Genomic DNA, 24,534 nt, shown 5'->3' with positions numbered 1-24,534 from the left:
CCTCCAGTGACAGCAGGAGAGGCCTCCCCTGGCTGGTGACTTGTTAGAACAATGGTTAGCTGCAGCACTTTCCTGCCTCTTGCGATCTCAAGTCAACAGGACAGAGACCAACAAGAAAGACAGGACCAGCTGTACAATAGGGACTTCTCATCAGGAATGTAACATAGGGAGACCTTTTGGCCTCAGTGGTAAGGGCCTGACATGTATTAATAGCTGAGCCTCTCAAAGCCAAATTAATGATTAATGAGATGCTAATGACATATCAGTTCTGAGTGTAGCCCAAGTAGAAGGAGCTTCGGGGATAAACAAAGCTCGCTGGTTTTTTGTTTGTGTGGGTTTTTTATTGTTGTTTTAAGCAGTCTCTCATAGCCAAGGCTGGCCTGGAACTCACTACACAGTTGAGGATGCTCTTGGGTTCCTGATGCATCTGCCTTTCGTTCTCAATGCCTACGCCAGCTTGTAGGTACCACCACAATAGGCTTCAAGACAGATGTAAAACTACCTATTTCTTCTTTGTCTTAGAGGTGCTTCCAAGACAAAATGCTAGCCTTTGGCATTCTAAGACCATCCTGTTCTTGAAAGCTATGAACAGACAATTGAAGTATTAGCCTCAATATCATTAATTCATCCACATTTTAAATATCTGCTATTTAGCTGGGCATGGCTGCACCTATTTTTAATCCGAGCACTTATGAGGCAAAGGCAGGTGGATCTCTGTGAGTTCTAGACTAGCCTTGTCTACACAATGACTTCCAGGACAGGCAGGGCTATGTAAAAAGGCTCCGTCTCAAATAATAAATAAGTAGATAAATAAAATGTATATATACTATTTACCAGACACCTGTTTGTACAGAACTTTGGAGGCTTACATAGAAAGAGCTATACGTTGTAAGCTAGCCTGGATGGCAAAGTGAATCTCAAGGTAGAGAGGCCACATAGCATAGCAACTCCAATATCAACTCACCTCTTTTTTTTTCCCACTAAGTGAAATTAATTAATTTAATTAGATTATAAAATCATGATAACTTGCTCTGCCCTAAAACAGCATGGTCTTTGTGCATGTGTGAGTTAGAGGTAGATGTGAGGGTCATCGGAAGAAAACAATTAGAGGTTTTTAGCACTTAAACTCCTCATGTTTCCCTTAAAAGTCAGACTGGTGGGAGGATACTTAACAGCCGTGTTGTTTGGCCTGGAAAAGCCAAGTGCTGAAGGCTGACTAGCTTAAAAATAAACACGATTGGGCGAGTCCCTTGCACATCTCGGGATTATTACACTCACTCCCAGTGCCCCTCCCTGGTACAGCTGTGTGCAGACAGTCTATCTTTAGACTCTCATGCTTCCCCTTTGGGGGCTTGGTCCGCTCTCCCGGCACTTGCCTCCTCAGAGCCACCAGAGTGGCACCACACCCTGGCCTGCCCTCCGGGCATATGCCCTTGACCCTAGAGCAGCAAGTCTTCCGGTCTATTCTTTTCTCCCCAGTACTTAACAAAGATAAAGACAGATGAGGCAGGATAGAGGTGGAGGCCAAGGCGTGGAGATCGGTTGAAAGGGCCTGGGCAACACAGTGAACGCCCTTCTCAGAAATCGCAAGAGGGTAGGCATGTGGAGTCTGTGGAGCGGTTGCTTTCCTAGCAGCGGGGAACCGGTCCTGGATTCAAACCTCAGCAGCACATAGACTGGCTTACGTTTATAATCCTAGGACCTGGGAGGTGGAGGCGGGGAGATCTAGAAGCTCAAGGCCAAACAGAACAAGTTTGAACCGAGCTAGAGAGACATAAGACTCTGTCTCAAAAGAAAAGAGGGAGGCCGGTGGGGGAAGGTAAAGGAAAGGCCCCCTCTAGCTGACTAACTGGGAGGAAAGCCGTGTTCGCAAATGAACCCACACAGGCTTGTGAGCAACTAAAGCTTTTTATTCCTCGGGTTCACCCTGGCTTTCTAGAGGAATGGGCTCCTTAAGAGGGAAGCTCCAACTGTAGAATACTAAACTAGAAAAGGGGGTGGGGTGGGGTTGCATTTCGTCAAGGCTCCGCCCTACAGTTACCTGGCAACAGCCAGGTGTTTCGACTCACAATAAAAGGGGCTGCTTGCCCCTCCTCTCTTGCTCTCTCCTCTTGCTCCTGCTCCCCTTCCCTCCCTCCCTTCTTCTTCTTCTCCCCCCCCCACCACCCCACCCATACCCTGAATAACTTCTATTCTGTACTATACATCATGCGACTGGTACCTCAGGGGAAGAGATACCTCAGCATGGGCCCGCAGAGGTACTCCCTTCCCCTACACCATACTACCCCTCCACCAAACATATCCCTGCTTTTTCTTTTTATAAAACCCAACAGGGGCTAGTTTTCTACTATTACAACTAAACAGCGAGGCTGGATAGCTTTACGCTTTATCCAGCGAGGCTGGATAGTTCACGCTTATGGAGGTTGCACTCTATGGTGCCGTCCTCACAGTGGGCGTCCTCACAGTGGGCGCTGTCACAATAGCGGGAGTGCAGGCAAGAGAGATCATCTAGGTGCAGGGGGTGCCAACTAGGCCTGGGAGAAGCCAGGCTAATTCTTTTTGTTTTTGCTTTTTTTGTTTTTCGAGACAGCGTTTCTCTGTATAGCCCTGGCTGTCCTGGAACTCACTCTGTAGATCAGGCTGGCCTCGAACTCAGAAATCCGCCTGCCTCTGCCTCCCGAGTGCTGGGATTAAAGGCGTGCGCCACCACGCCCGGCGCCAGGCTAATTCTTAAACACCTCACCCTAACTCGGGGTGCCCCTTTTACCTTTATAAACCACCATTTGCCTGTGGGCCATGTCTGTCTCCTCTCTATCCAGATGCAGTCCCTTGTCTTCCTGCAGGACAAATACCCCTCTCCCTTGTCCTCTTCCTCTTCTCGGCCTTGCCCTATCTCCTGTCTTTGTCCCTTATCCCTGCTCTCTGTCTCTCTGGGACGAATAAATCTCCTTTGTGCTGAGACCCTGGTCTTGGGAGTTCTGAGCTGACCCTTTCAAAGCCGATAACCTTAGTGACAGAGAAATCCACCACACTCATTGTCCTTTGAAAAAAACTGTAATGGCTGCATAGATTTAAAAAAAACTACCAAAATGTGAATGGCAGTCCAGAAGTTGAGGTGTAATTCTAACGTAAATAGATTCCTTTTCTCAAGGTAAAATAAAATAAACACAAGTGAAGGTGACAAGACCATTCAAGGCCAAGAGAGGCAATCTTTGGAGGCTGAAGAGATGGCTCAGTGGTTAAGAGCACTGACTTGGCTCAGAGGTCCTGGGTTCAAATCCCAGCAACCACATGGTGGTTCACAACCATCTGTAATGGGATCTGATGCCCTCTTCTAGTGTGTCTGAAGACAGTGATAGTGTGCACATAGGCATTAGATAGACAGACAGACAGATCTTAGAAAAAAAAGAATCTTTTCCACAAATGATCCTAGAAAACTGGATATCCTCACATAGTAGAAGGAAACTGGACTCTAAAACCCTTGGGAAAGAAACCCAGGTCAAAAGCATGGTGATGCTGGTTTGGCAACGCACTTCTAGAGAGCACCACGCTCTCACAATCAAACGCTCTTGTGAAATAGGAAGCATATCAGACATAGTCATCTCACTCCCCACCCCCACCCTTGCAGGACACTATTCCTTGGCTTTTTGTGGGGCCGCGGCACCGGGTGTAGTCTAGACCTGCTCTGAGAGACTGGAGGAGGCTGCTGATGTTGTAGATGACACAAGACGCAGCTGCTGAGCAACCCTTCTGTGCTTAGCAGAGAAAACTCCCAGGTGGCTGAGGCATCGTCTTTGTGACTCACTGCAAACGCTGCCTCTTTGGAAGGAAGGAGGAACAATTTCTCTGAATTCCAGGTAAATTAAGGAGTAGAAAACCGCTTGTAGAAGTAGGAAGAAAAAAAGCCGGAACCTCCTCCTGGGCACCCAAGTACTTTCTACAGCCTCATCCAAGAGGAAACAGGCTGAGTGTGTGAGTGGCTCCCATCACACCGACCTCCCCTGGGGTGGCTCACTGGCAAGTTCATCAGAGATGCTAGCCCTTAGCCAGCAGACCTCCTCTGGCTCAAGGCCATATGGGTTTCCAGAACAAGGGGCTGTTAACTGGATGGAGTAACATTTGTCTTCATAAACTTTATTAGTGACTTCCTGGCTCTGAGTAGGCCCCATAACTAGTTTGTTTCTAAAGAATGGTTGTTAGTCTTTTAAGTGCTCTTTTCCTTATTTTGTTTTGTTTTCTGAGACAGGACCTCACACTGCTAAGGCTTCTCCTGAGCTCCATGCTCTCCGTCCAGCCTCTCTCTCTCCCAATTGCTGAAGACGACCTGTGCACCACAGCAGCTTCTAAGAGGCGATTATTTCATTGTTTTCTGAGAAACACCCCACCCCAATACACCAGTCTTTTTTTCTACAAGGGAAGTTATTGGCTTCTGGAGTGTTCTGATTTGTAATCACTAAACATCTGTGCCCTTCCCTATCAGATTTTAACTTAAAATTCACTCCTTTGCTTTTTTAAAGAACTAAGTTCTTCCTATTGTTCCCAAGAAAATGCTTTTAAGTAATTCAGGCTGGGGATATAGCTCAACAGAGGAGTACTTGCCTAGCTTAAGCAAAGCCCTGGATTGATCTCCAGTATACATGCACACACCACACTCAGATACACACACACACCACACTCAGATACACACACACACACACCACATTCAGATACACACACACACACACCACACTCAGATACACACACACCACACTCAAATACACACACACACACCACACTCAGATACACACACAAACACACACCACACTCAGATACACACACACACACCACATTCAGATACACACACACACACACCACACTCAGATACACACACACACCACACTCAAATACACACACCACACTCAGATACACACACACAAACACACACCACCCTCAGATACACACACAAACACACACCACACTCAGATACACACACAAACACACACCACACTCAGATACACACACACACACCACATTCAGATACACACACACACACCACATTCAGATACACACACACACCACACTCAGATACACACACACACCACACTCAAATACACACACACACACCACACTCAGATACACACACAAACACACACCACACTCAGATACACACACAAACACACACCACACTCAGATACACACACAAACACACACCACACTCAGATACACACACAAACACACACCACACTCAGATACACACACACACACCACATTCAGATACACACACACATACACACTCATATTTTCATACTCACACACAGTACCATACTTACACACACACACATTCATATACAGTGACACACACCACATGCCCACTCTCACACACACACCACACACACACTTACATACCCATACTCTCATACTCATATGCATACCACAAACACACACACACTCTGCACATGCACGCACACACACGCACACACACACACACACACACACACACACACCAGCAAAGCTTAGCTCAGACACCCCTTAACTGTGCTCTTTCTGCTGTTCTCTGAGACAGTTTCCCTCAGTGTGGTGAGCCGTCTTCATCTCATCTGCAGGAAACCCATGCCGTGTGAGTCAGCCAGAAAAAACAGGCTACACTCTCCCCACTGACTGCCTTCCATTTTCAGATGGCGGAAAAAAAATCTCTGACAAGTCATACTAACCGGACTATCTGACACTCATAAAAAAGCATTTTAAAATGAAGACATCTTCTCCTTGGTTGTCTGTGTGACACCATGTGAGTCTTTGGTCCCAATTAGCTGCTCAGTATATCCATCTCTGCACACCTGGGGGGACTTCCCTATCCAATGTTATTTTCAGATGAAGAGTAATTTAATCAAATTTCCCCTTTCTAAAAACAAACTCAAAGCTTGATATGGCTCTGTCCTAATTGCATTTTTTAATTACAAAATATATCAAATAAAGCTTATAAGAATGGACTCCTGAAAAGCCTGTGCCCAGGGACTTCAGGTTTTTCTCATTAAATATTTCTTAACTCATGCTCTTAAATTTTGTTATGAATTAATTAGAAGAAAAATAGATCTGGTTCTAATTTGCAAGACCACCCCTAATTCATAATAAGCTGTTCGTCATAGAATTTCAGACAGGAAGGCTGAGATATCTAATGACTGCGCCCAGAGCAAAGGGGGTGGCCCGGGTCAGGACCCCAGGAGAACAAGGTTAGGCCTAAAGATGGCCAAGCGAGGCATCCTTTAAGAGCCTGCTTCATGCCCAGGGCCGTGAATGGGCCTAAAGAGGGTCTAGTAGGAAAACTACAGTGTATGCTGGTCCCGCTACAAAGCTAACTTTCATGAAAAAATCGTTACGCTAAGCATCATAACTCACAGCGCATTATCATAACTGACAAAGAAAAACAAGGAGAAATTTCCAGGTTAGGAAGGCAGCGCAACTGAACCCTTTATTAAAGAAAAATAAAAAGCTTGAAAAGAAAATGCCGCACTAATAGATCCCACTGGAACATGGATTCTGGGATGGATGTGTTTGGTTAGTGTTAAAATCTGTCTGTGAACGACTAGGGTATTTCTATCCCTAAGAAATACAGACTGCAGCATGTGAAGAAAGATGCTGACTTTCAAACAGGTCAGAATATGTATGCGCATGCGCGCTCTATTCTTATTCTTGCAGCGTTTCCATAAACCTGAGGTTTCTACCAAACGGGAAGCTAAAACCAGTGACAGATAAGTTTAGTCTGGCTTGGGGAAAATGGCCGTACTTGACCACGTCTTAGCTTCTGGAGGAGGCAGGGTGCACTTGGTTGCTTCTGGAGAGTTTGACTTTCTTGAGATAGGAGATCGTAATGGAGCCCAGGCTGGCCCCAGCTAGCTCTTACTTCCGTTTCTGCAGTGCTGGAATTAACACGCATGCACCATCACATGCCTTCAATGTGATCATGTTTGCAAACATATTGCCTACACCGTAGCTTCCTCCAAGGTCTAATGGAGGTAGCTCAGTGAACACTAGTCTCTCTCTCTCTCTCTCTCTCTCTCTCTCTCTCTCTCTCTCTCTCTCTCTCTCTCTCTCTCTCTCTCTCTCTCGTGATTATTTTGGAAGCTTAACTCAGGTGACAGTGAGAGTGGGCTAGTCTGAACTCTGAACACGCCTGGCCCACAGGCTGGAGATTCAAGGAAGAGCGGATGCTACGGTGGAGTCCGAGTTCCACAGGGCAGGGTGTCCGTGTTGCAAGTTTGAGTAGGATTCCTTCCACTTCAGAGACCCTCAGACCCTCAGTTCTCCAGTTCTGGCTTTCACTGGACAAGGCCCACCTGACATAAAAGCTTTACTCGGTTTCTACTGACTTAAAAATACTTTCAAAGCAACGCCATGTTTAACCAAACAGCTGAGAGCCTTGGAAAATTAACCCCAGGGGTCCTGATTAAGGCACTGTGGGAAATGAGGCTAACCTTCCAGTCGGCCTTAAGGAAGAGTGAGCGCCAGAGATGAAGCCTATACGAGGCACCCGGGAAATAACCACAGAAACGCATAAAATGTCGTGATTGTAAGCTCTTTACCAAGGGGCTAAGCACTGCAGGACAGAGCAAGTGAGAAGACTCGGAAAAGAACATGGCTACCACAAAGGAGTGGGGTGGACTGAAGGGTAAGGCTTCCCTAAAGAAGAAGGGCAAGGCTCTTCCAGATGAATTCGGTTAATTCTTTTGTCACTTAAAAAAAACAAAACAAGCCGGGTGTGGTGGCGCACGCCTTTAATCCCAGCACTTGGGAGGCAGAGGCAGGTGGATTTCTGAGTTCGAGGCCAGCCTGGTCTACAAAATGAGTTCCAGGACAGCCAGGGCTACACAGAGAAACCCTGTCTCAAAAAACCAAACCAAACCAAACCAAAACAAAACAAAACAAGGGCATAAAGGGGCCTCTCAGCAGGTGACATTGTCTACAGACTTTATGCCCTGCTTGAATGAGCGACCTTAGTTAATAAATCTTTACAACAGAGCCTTCCTACTATAAAGAACCACAGACTTGAAAGCCTGGTTTACAGTTGTCTAATTGTCTTAATTATTTAAACATGTGGGAAACTTTTTGCCTTGAAGATGATTACCACATTAATTCAGTTTTGTTAATATTTTTTTTCCACAATAAAAGTTTTCAGACCTTTGAAATTTTATTGGTGACCTATTATTTTATGGCTTTGCGTGGCTTTCTTGATCGGCAACTTGAGCCCGATTTAAGAAGAGGATCCAACCAACACTGCTAATTAGCAGGAAAGGTACGGGTTGACATTATTCCAGCTTACTTAAGTGCAGCTCTGGGAGATAATGACTCCCAGATGGACAGGAAATTGCCGCTAGAACAGCGGAGTTGGAAGAAGTTGGGCCAGTGATGGAAGCTGCTCACACCCAGAAGAACACGATGCACCTCAAGTGGTGCTTTTAAACTCAATCTTAGAACGACAGGGAATATGCTGGAACCATAAGCCCCTGAATTTTAAGTTGTCAAAATTAACAGCCCTTCCAGAGGAGAGGCAAGACTGTGTAGCATCACGGGAGACATCAGATTATTTTTAAAATCTGAAGCAATGTAATGAGTCAAAGGGGCACACTGAGCAGTCTCATGGCTTACGTGTGCAATGCACAAATGGAAAAAGCCTGTGCTACCCTGTGACTTTTTTGAAAGCGTTCGCTCATTCGCCAGTCATTTATTACGTGTCCTATCATTGCTAAACTTCGTGTCTGCTGTGCGCATGGGGGCGGGGGTGGTACACAGCGCAGAGGTCAGAGGACAACTTTCAAGAGTTGGTTCTCTTCTTGTACCAGGCGGCTTCCAGGGATTGTACTCAGGTCCACAGGCTCGTTGGAAAGTGCTCTTACCTGCTGAGCCATCTCTCCAGCCAGCTGCTAACTCTTAAGAGTCTGCTGAGACTGGGCCTTGGCGCTTACTACCTCAGTGGCCAGTAGGGACAGGTTTCCACTTCGTGTCTTCCAAGTGACAGATCTGGAATCACAGGCAGATTTCGGGGACTTGTTCAACTGCGGAGACCACTTCTGATTGTCAACATTCCTGTGAGAATTGCATTCCCCTCAGCTCTTCTAATGCCATTTTACCTAGCTCCCCTTTCTCTGGTTTCTCTCTGCCCATCGCAACTCAAGGTTAGGATTTCTGGGTCCTCCTTTGATAGACATCTCCATCTCTCCGAGGAGGAGAGTCAATGTCATGACATCACCGGCCACTAGAGACGGAAAAATGTCGTTCAAATCCCTTCTCAGCTCCATCTCTGCCAGCTGCCCAGGGAGGCTGAGATTCCCTGTTTCAGATGTGTCTTGACAGTCTCAAAGGCACCTCAGCCGCACCATCTCAAAGTAGAACTTTGTCTCTCTCTCTCTCTCTCTCTCTCTCTCTCTCTCTCCCCCCCCCCTCACCTCCATGAGCGTTAGAATACACACAGTTCTGGAAGCCCTGCCAGTGACCCCTCCATCACTGTCAGAGCCAACACCACAAATACTTAAGTGGCCACAAAATCACTTCAATCTCCTTTTGAAAAGGTCCCTTGGGCTTGAGGGTGCCCATCCCTCCCTATCCTGTGCCTTAGTTCAAGACCTCGCCCTGACATCTGGATTATCCCTATCTTCTGACTCTGCTACAGTGTGGCTGGCCTCTTCCAGCTGGGCCTTTTCTGAAGTGTAATTGCTTTTACAAGTTCCCAGCCACTGTCAGGTTTAAGTTCTAATACATGGGTAAAAAAATGCTGCACAGAGATGTGGGTGGGTGCAAATATGTGCCTAATACATGCATGACCTCCACTGTGCCTTTCCGGGGAAGATTATATGAAGTTCAGGTGTGGAAACTCTGGAGTCTTCAGACCTGGATTCATATTTCAAGTTTGTAACTTGCTAGAGTGGCCTAGCTGTAGAACAGGATTCCAGAGATGACAGTTAGCCCAGAAAGGACAGTCTGTCTCACCTTGGGCAAATGATTGTTGCAGGATATTTGATCACACTGTGAACCCCAAGATTGTGTTATTTACTGGGAAAACCTGTTCCTAGTGGTGGTGCAGCTCGGCCCTGGCACCTTTAATCTAAGAGCTTCCTGTTTATTGTAAACAAGATTAAATAAAGTCAACCACAGGTCAAGAGGTGGAATAAGCAACCAGTTGATAGGGAGTGAACATAGGAAAAAAATCATAGAGTGAGAGGAAGCCAGGAGGTCGGATAGAGAGACACACAGGAAGTAGAAGGGAGGGACATTCCGTTTGAAAAGTTTTTGAGAAAAGGAGAGCTCACTTTTCCTTTTGAGACATTAGATGAGGAAGAAGGTCAGCTGGGTGCTTTCTCGGCCTCTCCGAGCGAGCAGGCTTTAAACCCAGTGTCTGGCTCCCAAATCTCTATTGGTAAAATTGAACATTTGAGATTTTGTTAAAAAGCAACAAATGATTTCAAGAAAGAGAGACTGCGGGAGAGACACATAGACTTCGACAGCTGCAACAACCTCAAGGGTCCCCGCCAGCTTTTTCCCTGACAGAACCCTCAGTTTCCCATGGGAGAGAGGCTGCCCCTTGCCCTGTGAATTAATAAAGATAACTCCATCTGCAGAGGTCAGACCCTAGTCTCTGTCTCTCTGTCTTTATGCCACCTCAGAAATCAGACATGACATATGAGTCGTGTGAACTTAGAAACACAATTTAATTTGTTAATGATGCTGCAAAGTAAATCACTCAAAACTCAGTAGCTTAAGGAGTTACAGAGACAAAGTTCAGAGCAGGGACTGAAGGAATGACCATCCAGAGACTGCCCTACCTGGGGATCCATCCCATAAACAACCACCAAACCCAGACACTATTGCAGATGCCAACAAGATTTTGCTGACAGGAGCCTGATACAGCTGTCTCCTGAGAGGCTTTGCCAGTGCCTAGCAAATACAGAAGTGGATGCTCACAGTCATCTATAAAATGGAACACAGGGTCCCCAATGGAGAAGCTAGAGAAAGCACCCAAGGAGCTGAAGGGGTTTGTAGCCCCCTAGGAGGAACAACAATATGAGCCAACCAGTACCCCCAGAGCTCCCTGGGACTAAACCACCAATCAAAGAAAGCACATGGTAGGACCCATGGCTCCAGCTGCATATGTAGCAGAGGATGGCCTAGTTGGTCATCAATGGGAGGAGAGGGCCTTGGTCCTATGAAGGCTCTATGCTCCAGTATAGGGGAATGCCAGGGCCAGGAAGCAGGAGTGGGTGGGTTGGTGAGCAGGGTAGGAGGGAGAGGGTAGGGGGTTCTAGGAGGGGAAACTAGGAAAGGGGATAGCATTTTGAATGTAAATAAAGAAAATATCTAATAAATTAAAAAAGAAAAACAAAAAACTCGATAGCTTAAACTAGCCAACATTTACTGTCTTTGAGGTTAGTCTGAGTCAGGAACCTGGGAGAGGCTTAGCCAGGTGGGTTGCACAGGTTCCCTCCCTGGGTAGGTGGAAGCTGGAGCTGCTGACATCTGAAGGCAGCAGTGTGGTTGGTTAGGCAACCTTTCTGAAGTGGCTGCTCCCGCGGCAGAGCACGAGAGGCTGCAGTTCCAAGATGGCTCTTAGCGGAAAGTCATTGTCTCCTACGGTGGGAACCACTTCCTGAGGCTGCTTCAGTTCCCAGGTAAGGCCTCAGGCTTCCCCCAGGGTGGATGATGCATTAGAGAGGGTGCAAGAAGGCCCCATGCCTTTTACAACCTCGTCTTAGAGTCACAGCTTGTCACTTCTGTGGAGAGGGCACAAGGTCTTTATGCTCACAGTTAAGCACTTGGGAAAACAGGAACCTTAAAGACACAGGGTTGGCTCTTTAAAGGAAGGCATGTATATAACCTGTTTCCCACCCAGAACGCTGGAATGGATAAGAGCCTGGTGCCCCCATGCTCACTGTAGGGCCAGGCCACATCTGACTCCCCCAGACGTATGTCTATCCCAGTCTCTTCCTCCTGACAACCTTATCTCTCGAATTGTTTATCCGTCAGTCAAAACCATCCTTAGGGAAGACGTCACACGTACTTTACAAATGGAGCAGAGGTGGTTAATAGCATGGTGGTCTGCACTATCTGTATGGCTAAGCCACACCTCCCCACCCCCACGCCCTTGCCCCAGACCCTTGTTTATTTCAGTCTTCCTCTGGGTCTTTATCTTGACCATTGCTTCCCAGTCAATAGAACCCATCTTTATGGAAGAGGTCACATGTACTTTGAAAAGACTTTCAATGAAATTACGTCTTAAGCTTTTTTGTATACATGGACTGGGTTAGTTATCACCAGAAAACCTTTTCCCCAAATTGTTCTGTGCTTAAATATCCCTAAAATAAACCTCCCGGTGTCAGACTCTTGAAGTCTGAACCGACGCTGGCTACTGAGTTGTGTTGAACCAGACTTCCTCCTGTCTCACGTGGATCAACGCTCTGATGCTGTGGTGTTTACAGAGACCACACACTTCTGCCCTACTTCATTAGTTATAGAGTAATAGGATTGGGCTCCACGTCTTTAAAAGAACCAGAAAATTTTGTGGGCAAATTTGAATGGCACCACGGTAGTTTCCTCTGTAAAATGGGATAGAAATAGTAATACCTCGTGATATTAACTGATGTGCTCTGCTGCATGCACACCTGATTGCCAGAAGAGGGCACCATATCCCTTTACAGACAGTTTCGAACAACCCTCTCTTTGATTGTTGGGAATTGAACTCAGGATCTCTGGAAGAGCAGCCAGTGCTCTTACCAATGCACCATCTCGCCGGCCCCTTTTAACTGTTTGGAACAGTGTGCTGTCTAAGTACTAACAACAACTATCATGCAAATTTATATTTTCCTCATCAATTCCCCTGACACACCCCCTTCACACAACCTGTCTGAGTCTCTTTCCTGGAGAAGCTATGGAAACAGCTTTGTGCCCTGCCCTCTGCTCTGTCTTTGTGGAATACTTTTTTCTTTTTCTCACGTCTCTTTTTGGTTATTATATGTATATGGGTGTTTTGCCTGCATGTGTGTCTGTGCGCTATGTGTATACCTGGTGCCTTCAGAGGTCAGAAGAGGGTGTTAGATCCCCTGAGACTGGAGTTAGTTGTAAGTCATTGTGTGGTTGCTGGGAATTGAGCTCCAGTCCTCTGGAAGAGCAACCAGTGCTCTTATCTGCCCTGATGAATTATCTGTCTAGCCCCTCAGAAGACTCTATTATTTTCAAGTTTTTCTATAACCTCTAGTGGATTATAAACAGAGCCACATCCTAGAATAACGCAGGCTGCCCTGCACAGTGTACCAGGACTCTTTCAATCCAAGCACTCCACATTGACGCTTATCTTTCTCCTCTAGCAGGGTAACTGGTCTAGCCTCAGCTATACCTAGGCAGAATCAGGAGTCCCTTCCAGTGTAGTCTCTGGGCAACTTAAGCACATTTATGTTTGTGATGTAACATCTCTGTCTCCCACTGCGACTTCGTCTTAGTCAATTGCATGGCTCAAGTTCAAGCACAATCCTCCCCCCACAGTGGTAGCCAACAGATATTTAACAAAGGAATGCATACCTGAAGCTTCAGAGAACCGCTCTAAAGAACAAGGAGAGCCCGCTGTGGTGGTGCCCGCCTGGAATCCCAGCCCCAGAGCAGTGGAAACAGGGGAAGCAGGAGTTCAGACAGAGCCTCAGAAACATATAAGAATCCCACCCTGGGCTGCCTGGGTTGGTCTCAAAAAAACTGAAACAATAGGAAAAAAACAAAAACAAAAACAAAGTAGAGGAGGAATCAGAGAAATCAATGAAACAGATGAGATAAATTAGAACAATGTATTGTCCAGGTCTCAGTTTTAGTCAACAATAAATGAACTGTGATTATCCCCACACAAGCGGCAGGCAAGTAATGTTACAGTGTATCTAGAAAGCAGTATCTCTATAGGATGGACACGTTCCCTTTCTTCAGTCTACTCAGCAGGCAAGTAATGTTACAGTGTATCTAGAAAGCAGTATCTCTATAGGATGGACACGTTCCCTTTCTTCAGTCTACTCAGGGCCGGTCACTAATCATAGTAAGCTAAGCATAACAATAAATTTATATTAAGAGTTCATAACATAAATTTATGTTAAGAGTTCATAACATCCTTATATGTTCATAAATATGAGTGACTCTAAGAACTTAGTAAATTCTGTTTGTGGTTCACAGGTTACAAGGCCAAGGCAGAGAAAATCTCCCACAAATAATAAAATATTGCTTAAAGAGTTGGGCTCTCTGACTATTAATGTCTGTAAATGCAGTGACTAAAATTTAGACCCTAGACTTACTATTTCCTGATGGCCAAAAATAAAAGGAAAACACTTTTTAGACAAATATAAAGTAAATCTTGACCTGCAGGTGGCTGAGTAGTAACTGTGACAGGCTATTCAAGCAAGGCACAGCAGAAACGGAAAGAACATGGGGAGAGGTGAAATGGGAACACTTGAGCTTTGTTTGCTTGTCTGTCTGTTTATATTTGGGCCTTGTATTTTTATTGTTGTCTTTTGAGACAGGCTTTTATTATACAGTCTATACTGGCCCTGAACTTACAGTCTTCCTCCTTCTGTCCCTAAGTGCTGGAATTATGACATACGCTGCTACACCCAGCTGTAAATATTGTTAACAATTATTTTTTTACTTATGAGGAACTGTACGTGTGTCATAGAAGATATATAGAAGTCAGAGGACAGCTTGCAAGACTTACTTCTTCCTACTATGTGGGTTTTGGGGATTGAACTCACCAGGCTTGGTGGCTTTTACTAGCTGAGCTGGCCCTGGAAAAAACTTCCTTTTCTTATGCATCTGATCATTTTGTCCGAATGCACTTAGTGCACCCCATGCATGCAGTACCGGCAATGGCCAGAAGAGGGCACCAGATTCCATGAAACCGAGGTTACATGCAGTTACGAACTACCTGGTGGGTGCTAGGAACTGAAATCAGGTCCCAGCAAAAGCAAGTGCCTTAACTGCTTTGCTGTCTCTCCAGCCCCACTGGAGGTCTGCTTATAACCTCACCAAAGTTTTCATTTGAACTTCACTTACTCTACAAGCATTTTTGCTCTTTTCTGATTGGGTTTCTTTGAATGTTTTAAGAAATGTCTTTATAAAGAATTTGCAACATTTTCAGCAACCAAAATTAAATACAATAACATTGGATTTGCAGGAGGTGGGGTGGGTGTTTTGGATAAAATACCTTGTCTGGAGTCCCTTAAACACACCCTGAAAGTGTATTCAGTCTACTTTGAGACAGGACATGATAATCACAGTTGTAATGCCAGCATTTGGAAGGCTAAGGCAGAAGTGCCTACCATGAACTTGAGACCAGTCTGAACAACAGTGTGACACCCTCAGTGATGACCATTTTTGTTCTGTTTGTTTTGCTTTGTTCGTATTTTATGTATTCTCTTTGTATGTATGAGTGCACTATCTGTATGCACACCTTATGCCAGAAGAGGACATCAGGTCCCTTCGCAGGTGGCATGAGCCACCATGTGGTTGCTGGAATTTGAACTCAGGACTTCTGGAAGAGGTCAGAGCCATCTCTCCAGCCCCCATTCTTGGTTGTTAATTTGACTACATCTGGAATTAACTAAAAAAAAGTCCCATACATCTGCGGAGGAGGATTTTTTTTCTTGACCAAATCATTTGAAGTGGGAAGGACCTGCCCTAATCCCAGATCATTTGAGGTGGGAAGACCCATCTTAAATCTGGGTCACCCTTTCTGGTGGCAGTTCATATAAAGGACATACAAGCAGGAAGCGGGAAGCACTTCTCTTTGCCTGCCTGCCCTCACCCTGCTTAGCATGTTTGTTCCATCGCTGATGTTAAAGCCTACGCCTTTGGGATTCCGGTGTACACTGAAGACCAACTGAGACATCCAGCCTCACAGACTGAACAGCTCCTGGATTCCTGGACTTTCCATTAGGAGGCAGCCATTGTTGGACTAACTGGACCATAGTCTGTAAACTACTCTAATAAATCCCCTCTCTACAAATGTAGAGATTAATCCTATCTGTTCTGTTTCTCTAGAGAACCCTGACTACTACAATGTCTCTCAAAACAAAACAAATAAACCCACCAACTGGTAATTTATAAATAAATACGAATTTCTCACAGTTACAGAGTCTGGGAACTCCCAGAACACAGCCCTGGCTCTGCTGCGGGGCCTTTCTCACCCAGCACCTTCCAGCTGCGAACTGAACTTACATAGCAGGAAGAGGCAGACGAGTCTCCAGGCCCTACTTGTGAGAGCTTTGATCTCATGTCTCAGTCACCGCCCAGGGGTCTAGTTCCCAACACCCATCACCTCGAAGAGTAGCATTTCTGCATAGTTTTGGAAGGGGCACAAGCATCCAGACCATAGCACTAAAACATGGAAGTCAGGCACTGGAGATGGTTCAGTGGTTAAGAGCACTCACTGCTCTGCCAAAGGTCCTAAGTTCAAATCCCAGCAACCACGTGGCTGCTCACAACTGTCTTATGTTATCTTCTGGTATTCAGATGGATATACAGACAAAAGTGCCCGTATATATAAAATATATACATACATCTTTGAAAAGAAGAAAATGGAAGTTAAACTTCGAAACTACACTTCTGGGGAGAAAAGTTAGTGCCAAGTCCAGGAGGACCCTCCCATAGACACTGTCCTGAAGAGACCCTGAATATCACAGCATTGACCGCAGACTCATTTCAACTCTCCTGCCCCATCAGACTGTGAGTCACAGGCCATCTGGGCCACCAGCTTAACTTTATAGGCAAAGAAACAGGATAAATAATTTACCAAACATCACACAAGAAACAAGAAATCATTGCCAGATGGAATGTCACCCTGTTAATTCCTAACTGTCCTCTGAGCAGTCCTTGCAAGGACAGCTAGGTCCTCCTGCAGCTTAAGCCCAGACTTTAGTCCAGACGCTAAACCGATGGCCTGGATTTAACAGGGAGGATCCGACGAGCGAACATTTCTGCTTGCAAATGCTTGCAGTGACTTCATTTAAACGGACGACGTTTTCAGTAACGAATTTTACGATGAGCTGAGGAGCAACTGAGTTCACTTGTAGTAATTCGAAAACTTGGTGTGAATTATAGCACAGAAAATTAAATTTTAAAGCCACATGCGGCACATACCTGTAACCCCAGCATTAAGGAGACTGAGGCAGGAGGATCATAAATATGAGAGTTGCCTGGATTGCTCACCATGTTCCAAACACAAGACAAAACAAAAATGGGGTGAGGGGCACTAAATTTTAAATTTGAGTCAACCAAAACCATAAGTAAACTGAAGGGGAGTTTTGAAGAAGACAAATTGACACCATAGACTCAGTCACATCTGCCTAAACGTGATTTCCATCATTCCCTACTGTTTAATATGAACTTTGGGTGGAAGTGGCACACACCTCTGATCCCAGCACTTGGGAGGCAGAGGCAGGCGGATCTCTGAGTTCAAGGCCAGCCTGGTCTACATCTAATGACACCATCCAGTGGTCCCAGCCTGCTTATGTAGTAGATTAATTACATTTATCAATTTACATTTATTGACCCATCCCTGTATATCTGAAATGAAGCTTACTTGATTGTGACAAATGATCTTTTGGATGTGTTCTTGGATTCGGCTTGGAAATGGTTTTTTTGGAGGATTTTTGCATTTATGTTCATAAGGGAAATTGACCTGTAATTTTCTTTCATCGTTGGATCTTTGTGCGTTTAGCTATCAGAGTAATCAGGTATTAGAAAGAATTGAGCAATGTTCCTCCTGTTTCTATAGTTTGAGGGTTGTTAGCATCAATTCTTCTTGACTATTTGGTAGAATTCTGAAATGAATCCACAGGAAACTGGACTTACTTTGCTTGGGACACATTTTACTAGTTCTATATCACTAGCAGTTCTGATCTCTTTAAATTGGTTATATGACTCCAATTTCACTTTGGTAGGTTATATATATCAAGAAATTTATCTTTTTTTTTTTTTTTTTTTTTTTTTTTTTTTAGGTTTTCCAGTTGGGTGGAGTACAGATTTTAAAAGCATGTGTTTATGACTGTGGATTTCCTTGGTGTCTGTTGTGATGTTCCCCTTTTCATCTCTAATTTTATTAATTTGCATCTTCTTTCTTTGTCTTTTAGTCAATGTGGCTGAGAGTTTATTAGTCATATTGATTCTCAAAAATTCAATTTTTGTTTCATTCTTTATGTTATTGTTCTTCATTTGTTTGTTTCTATTTTATTGATTTCAACCCTGAGTTTGACTTACAGTTTACTCCTTGGGTTTTCAAGACAGGGTTTCTCTGTGCAGCACTGGCTGTCCTGGAACTTGCTCTGTAGACCAGGCTGGCCTTGAACTCACAGAGATCTGCCTGCCTCTGCTTCCCAAGTGCTGGGATTAAAGCTGTGCACCACCACTGCCTGGGGTGTTCCAGATCTTCCAAGTGTGCTGTTAAGCTCCTAATACAAGATCTCGCCAATTTTTTGGTGTTGGCACTCAGTACCTCTTAGAACGATCTTCATTGTGTCCCATACATTCGGGTATGTTGTGTTTTCATTTTCATTCAATTCTGAAAAGTTTTAAGCTTCCTTCTTTATTTTTGTCTTGACCCCCTTTTTTTTTTTATTCAGTTGTGAGTTGTTCAGTTTCCAAGTATTTGTAAAGTTCCCGTTGCTTCTGTTCTTGTGACTATCCAGCTTTAATCCTTGGCAGTTAGATAAGATGCAGGGTGTAATTTCAATTTTTTTTTTTTGGTATCTTCTGAGACTTGTTTTGTGTCCAAGTATGTGGTTGATTTTGGAGAAAGTTCCATGAGATTCTGAGAAAAAGATATACTATTTGTGTTTAGGTGAAATGTTCTGTAAATATCAGTTAGGGCCATTTGACTTATAAAATCAGGTAGATCCAAGATTTCTGTTTAGTTTTGTCTGACTGACCTGTCTATTGGTGAAAGTGGGGCACTGAAGGCTCCCTCTATCACCGAGTGAGGGTAAATATATGATTTTAGTATAGTAGTGTTTTTCCTTTAATGAGTGTCTTAGGATTTCTATTGCTGCAAAGAGACACCATAACCAATGACAACTCTTATGAGGAAAAACATTTAACTGAGGCTGGCTTACAGTTTCAGAGGTTTAGTCCATAATTGACATCATGGGAAACATGATGGTATGCAGGCAGACATGGTACTGGAGAAGGAGTTGAGACTTCTACATCTTGATCCATAGGCAGCAGAAGGAGACTGTGTGCCACAGTGGGCAGAACTTGAGCATAGGAGACGTCAAAGCCCACCTCCACAGTGACACACTTCCCCCAAGGCCACATTCACTTCAACAAGGCCACACCTCCTAATAGTGCCACTTCCTATTGGCCAAATATTCAAACACATGAGTTTATGGAGACCATACCTAGTCAAACACCACAATGAATATGAAGTGTTTTCTCTATCTCTTCAGACTAGTTTTTATTGGAGGACTATTTTGTCAGATATTAAAATGGCTATTCCTGCTTGCTCTTTGGATTCATTTGTTTAGAATATCTTTTTCCATCACTTTATTCTGAGATGATGTCTATCCTTGATGTGGTGTGTTTTTTGGATGTAACAGAAAGCAACATCCTGTTTCAAATATATTCTGTTATTCTGTGTCTTTGTATTGGGGAATTAAGACCATTAATGTTGGGAATTATCAATAAGCAGTGTTTGTTGATGACATGTGAGGTCTCACCCACCTTGCTTTTGATTTGCTGGTCTGGGACTATGTATTCCTTGTGTTTTCTTGGATGTGGTTAACCTTTTTATGTAGGCTTTGATTTTTTTCAAGATCTACTTTTAATAAGGGTTTTTAAATGTATTAACCTCCCTTCTAGCCCACCACCTACCAGAGTTAGTAGAAAGGAAAGGTTAACAAGGCAAAGGGGAATGTAGAAACGTTTGGAAATAGCTCTTTGCGGTGATTCCGATCTTTGATGTTGGGACATTAGCAGTTCAATTCACATGAATCGTCAGTGTAACTTGATCCACTTCCAAGCACAGTTCATGAATCAGCAATGGCAGTTCCATCCAGAAGAAACCGTGAGGCTCTGCCAATCACCCAAATCTGTGGAAGTGGCAAGAAGCCACCAGATTATACAAAGAAGTTCTTTGGTTCATTTCTCTCTTTGAAGGTCATGACAAACAATGATCAGTAAAGAAGGCAAGGTGAACCAATACCACAGCATCATCAGTGAAGACCAGTGTCAGCAAAGCCCAGTGAAGACCAGCAAAGAGTGGCAAGGAAAACCAATATGACCATGTTATCCATTGTCTTTTGGATGATACTTATATCCTTTCCAAACATCATGTATTCTCTCAAGCATCCACTCTAGCAAAACATCACATGCCCCCTTTCCAGAACAGTTTCCAGAAAAATATCACATGACACAACTAAGTCTCCAAAGAAACCAGAAATTTCTACTTCATCTTTAGGTTGCTGTTTTACCTCTAGAATTCTTCTGTAGAATTAGATTTTTTAAACAGATACTGTTTAAATTATGTCATGCAATGATTTTTCTTTCTTTGTCTATTTTGATTGATAGTTTTGCTGGGTATAGTAGTCTGGGTGGCATCTATCATCTCTTTGAGTTTGTAGAACATCTGCCCAGGCCGTTCTGGCTTTTAGACTTTCATTGAGAAGTCAGATATTATTCTAATAGGTCTGTCTAATGTGTTACTAATTCTTTTCCCCTTGTAGCTTTTGATATTTTTTGTTCTATACACTTAATATTTTTATTGTGTATCATGGGAAATGGCTTTTCTGGATCTTTCCATTTGGTGTTCTGTATGGTTCTTGTATCTTGATAAGGGCCTCCTTCTTTAAGTTAGGGAAATTTTATTTTTTATTTTGTTGAAAATATTTTCTGTGCCTTTAACTTGTATTTCTTTTTCTTTCTCTTTTCTTATTACTCATAGATTTTTGTCTTTTCATAGTATCCCGGATTTCCTGGATGTTTTGTGGTCCCTGGATTATTTATTTATTTATTTATTTAACTTTTTTTTTTGACTGAGGCATCCATATCTTCTACTTTGTCTTCAATGTCTGCAATTCTCTATTTCATGGCTTATACTCTGTTGGTGAGGCTTACCTAGGGTTTTTGTTTGACTTTCTAAATCTTTCATTTCCAGTTTTATTTCAGTTTAGGTTTTCTTTAGTGATTCCATTTCTTTGTTAAATTCTTCTTTTATGTCTTGGACTGTTTTTATTATTTAATTCAATTGTTTGTGTTTTCACAGACTTTATTAAGAATTTATTCATATTCTCTCTAAGGCCCTTGAACATATTCATAATTACTGTTTTGAAGTCCTTATCTTGTGCTTCAGCTATATTACATTTCTCTGAGTCTAGTAGAATAGGATTACTGGATTCTGGTGGAGGCATATTGTGTTGGCTGGTATCAATTCTGATTCTACTCTTGTGTCTAGGCATCTGGGCTCTGGATGCTTGTGATTCTAGGTGTTGATGTCTGGTCTTGTTTTTGTTGGGTGAGTCTTCCATTCTATGGCTATTATTGGCCTCTTTGGAATTTAGGAAAGTGTGATGGCTGTGGGTTGTCTGGTAGGAGGAGCTTCTGCAGGTCAGTGGGTGGCAGAGAAGAATAGAAGTGGGCTAGAAGAAAAGGCTGAGGGGGGCTAAGGGGATCCTGTTTACACCTAGAAGTGGGGTCCTCAGGGATTTGAAGGTGTGAACATGATGGGAAGAGGTTATTTTGCAAGTATATTACAGTAAGGTAAATGATTTTCTAGAGAGACAGGGATGAAAGGAACAGGGGGACCCTGTGTCCTAGCCAAGATTTGGAGTCTCCAGTGAATGAGATTGAGGTGGGAGGAGGGGTATTTATAGACATGTTGTTGCTACAGTGAGGGTGGGATTAGAGAGATTGTAATGTCCCCAGAAAAGATAGTGTGATTCACCTACCCAAGTCCCAGCTAGGTGTGGATACTGAGGGTACTATGTATAAAGTATGTTTAGGTGTGTGTGGGGACAGCTGACAGGAAGGGAAGGGATGGAATGTGCTAGAATGAGGTAGCTGAGAGGGTCCACAGGAAGGAGAAGTGGTGTGTGTGCTTCAAGGTTTAGCAGCATCCAGGAGTGGCGGTAGGTGGGAGGAGTGCCCTTCAAGCTACAGCTCTGGGATGGGGCTGGAGAGACTGCAGTGGGGAACAGGAATGAGGGTGAAAGTCACCTACCAAGTCCCAGCCCAATGTGGTCACTGGGAGTTCCAGAGATCATTCTAGGTACCTGCAGCTGACAGGAAGGTGTGGGAGGGAGATAGCTGGATCTACCATGAGGTTGGTGGAGTCCACTGGGAATGAAAGGAGAAGGAGGGGACCCCGCAAGTGTTCTGATAGAGGACTGGGAATTCAACTTAAGCAAGAGTAATGGAGGGCAGGAAGGAGAGAGGAGAATATGCCCGATATTCAGCCAGGTGTGGTGTGGCCACTGGATTCCCAGGTACAGAGTGTTTCTCTGCCTTTTTATTCTGTCATTTAAAATTAGTTCTGACTTTATAAATGCCTATCAAGTGACATATGCATACACTAATTTATGCAATAATTATATATAACATTATAATCCATTCCCTTATATGTTTCTGATTATGTCCTTCAGAAGTTGAAGTACTAGGCTAAAGTTTGGACATTTTAAAATCTTTCATTTTCTTTCTTTCTTCTCCCTCTTTTGATAAGTTCTTGGTATATAGTCCACATTCTGGAATTACAAGCTTGTACAAAATACCTCTTACTGCTTTCGCCTCCCTGGAGGGACTGCTTTAAAAGACCTGTTCCTGTTGCTTTAGTTTTGAGTTGACTCTTAGTGAGTTTGCATATATTTTCACATAGCTATATGAATTTGTATTTCTCCCTTAGGAAATTATCTTTTTGTTCTTTCTTTATTAAGAGTCTAGTACAGTAATTTATATGTATAGGAAAAGATGTCCTAAGTAGAAGAAATATTTTCTTAGGATAATTTTATAAATAAATAAAATAAATCCTTAAACCTGCCACAATAGGGCAATCCTGTTTGGGGCTGAGAGATGGGTCAGTGGTTAAGCACATGCAGTGCTCTTAAAGGGAACCTGAGGTCAGTTCCCAGCACTCACATCAAGCATCTCACAACCAAGTGTGACTCAAGCTCCAGGGGGATTTCAACCCTACGAGAGCACCTGCACTCATATGCACACACACACACACACACACACACACACACACACACACACCTGTGCACACAGGCACAGACACACACACATGTACACTCACACATACGCATAATTAAAATTGCTAAAAATACTGTTTTAAGTAATTATAGAATGATCAACTTTGGACAAATAGGTAATAAATTAATATAAATATTTTATCTCCAAATTATCCCACAAATTTTCCTGTTAGCTTTTAAGACAAAGACTAAATATGTAACCCCAGCTGGTCTCAAACTCTCTAGCCTCCTAAATGATACTGTGACAAACATGCACCATCATACTCAGCTCCAAACCCTAAGTTTTTACTTTAAAAGTTGCCAGTAGCTTGTTTTTCAGTAGGTGGTTTGTGCTTATTTAAAAAAAAAAAAAAAAAAATCATGCACACACTCAGCGCCATCTAGTGGTAGCAACATAATTTTCACTTGCTAAGAACCAGTGATGTAGCTTGGTTGGTAGCGTTCTTGCCTAGTATGCACGAAACCCTGGGTTCAGTGCCCAGCACCATACGAACCCAGCATCCTGGCACTCACCTGTAGTCCCAGCATCTGAAAGGCCGAGGCAGGAGGATCAGACATTCAAAATTCTTCTCAGCCACATACATGTGTGAGGATAGCCTGGAATCTATGAGACTCTGTTAGTAATTATTACTAATTAATAATATTTATTATATTCTGAGGACCCAAGTTCAGTTCTGATTCCCACACCAGATGGATCACAATCACTTAAAACCCCCCTCTTACACACACACACACACACTCAAATATTAAAAAATAATGTTTTTATTTTAAAACCAAGTTGCCATGTCAGTATATTCCCCCCAAAGTCAAGTTTTATTTTGGTTTTTAAAAAAGATTGATTGATTGATTGATTGATTGATTGATTATATGTAAGAATACTGTAGCCATCTTCAGACACTCCAGGAGTCAGATTTGTTATGACGGATGGTTGTGAGCCACCATGTGGTTGAACTCAAGACCTTTGGAAGAGCAGTCAGTGCTCTTAACCACTGAGCCATCTCTCCAGCCCCAAAGTCAAGTTTTTTTTTAAACTTTTTTATTGATTCTTTGTGAATTTCCCATCATGTACCCTAATCCTACTCATCTCCCCATCCCTGTGTATCCTCCTCTGCCCTTGCAACCTCTCCCCACAAGAAAATAAAAACGAGTAAAATAGAAATAAACAAAACAAAACAAACCCCATCTCATTGTGGAAGCTGTAGTGTGTCAGCGTGTCCCTCAATACACCCTGTTGTTCATACATCTTTGTTTGCAAACGTTCATTGTGATGAGTCACTGGCGTGGTTCCAGGCCTCTGGCTTCTGCCACACTATCA

General features: G+C 43.6%; 1 long non-coding RNA gene across 1 annotated transcript; it reads left to right on the top strand.

Moving 5' to 3' along the window:
• Positions 1–4,673, top strand: Gm34250. The gene is made up of 3 exons (XR_383393.2): positions 1–188; positions 3,629–3,857; positions 4,247–4,673. It is a non-coding gene; the product is annotated as a predicted gene, 34250 (long non-coding RNA).
• The last annotated feature ends 19,861 nt before the right edge of the window (positions 4,674–24,534 follow it).

This window comes from Mus musculus, chromosome 14 (genome assembly GCF_000001635.26).
Source record: "Mus musculus strain C57BL/6J chromosome 14, GRCm38.p6 C57BL/6J".
NCBI classification, from domain to species: domain Eukaryota; kingdom Metazoa; phylum Chordata; class Mammalia; order Rodentia; family Muridae; genus Mus; species Mus musculus.
Note: the sequence above shows the minus strand (reverse complement) of the source record. Positions and strands in the feature narration are given on the sequence as shown.